The following is a 1,232-nucleotide window of genomic DNA, read 5'->3' as shown; positions in this document are numbered from 1 at the left end:
GCGAAACACATTTCGAACCGAACACTGATTTTGGTAATAAAATTCAATGATTTGCAAGCGTTGCTCGTTAGTAAGTCTATTCATGATGAAATGTCAAAGCATACTGAGCATCTTTCTCTTTGACACCATGTCTGAAATCCCACGTGATCTGTCAAATACTAATGCATGAAAATCCTAACCTCAAAAAAATCACCCGTTAATTTGTCGCTATTGGGCCTCTGCGATTCAACAAGCGACACAAAAACTAGCTGAAGTCTGATTCACTTAGGTATATATGCAAAGGTTAACCGTACTCGTACAAACTTTTCATATAACAAAAAGCATTGCTAGAATATGAAATTACCATACGAATAACTGTATACCAATTCAATCGGTGTTGTTGGAATACTCGCACTTTTACTTAGGTACTATTTTCGTGACAAGTCTTTCAGGTGCGATAGTAATATGGTTTTTCCTTTGCTGGCCCGAAGAATTCGTAAGCAAAAATGTACTTAAGCTTTGAAAAAATCCATAAATACCAAAATAAAAAAGTGTACATTTAAGTGTTAAAGAAAATGGCTATTAACTAAAATATAAAGGTGATTCAAAGAAAAAATAACTTGTAAGTGCTAAGGTAAAACTTTTATATTCGGTAAGTTAGAATTATTACCTATTAACGGTGTTGTTTATTTATACGTGTAAAAATTTAACAAAAGAAATCAAAATAAATTAACAATCAGTTAAAGAAAATCAAAAATTTTACAAACTGAAAACGTGTTCAAAAGTAGTGTATAGAGAGCTCAGATTTAGAGTAGAGAGAGATAGAGAATTTTGTTGACACATACACACATACATGTTTATCCACATCCATATACATACACACAAATGTTTATTTGTTCAAATGCACTAATCGCGTGCTGTGGTGTTGATTCAAACTCAACATTTGAAAGCACACATACCGTTGAAACACAATACCGACGAACGGCGAATTTTCGCACAGTAGTGCGACGACGGCGGAAACTTTCGCCCAAAAATTTCGCTCAGTAAAACACAACTACGGCGACAACGAATTCAGCTGCTTATGACATGGTACAATAAGGGGATGTCAGTGGCAAAAATACATCGATGTTTTTCTTTGATTCGATGCATCAAATTGTACATCGATATTTTTCGATGCATCGAAGACCATACATATGTACATCATAGGATTTTTCAGATAATGTTTCACTACAAAGTATGTTATTACCAAAATT

This window comes from Rhagoletis pomonella, unplaced genomic scaffold (genome assembly GCF_013731165.1).
Source record: "Rhagoletis pomonella isolate Grant_MI unplaced genomic scaffold, Rhpom_1.0 Rhpom_scaffold_00001, whole genome shotgun sequence".
Classification (NCBI taxonomy): Eukaryota; Metazoa; Arthropoda; class Insecta; order Diptera; family Tephritidae; genus Rhagoletis; species Rhagoletis pomonella.
The sequence above is the reverse complement of the archived record's forward strand: the minus strand, read 5'-3'. Positions refer to the sequence as shown.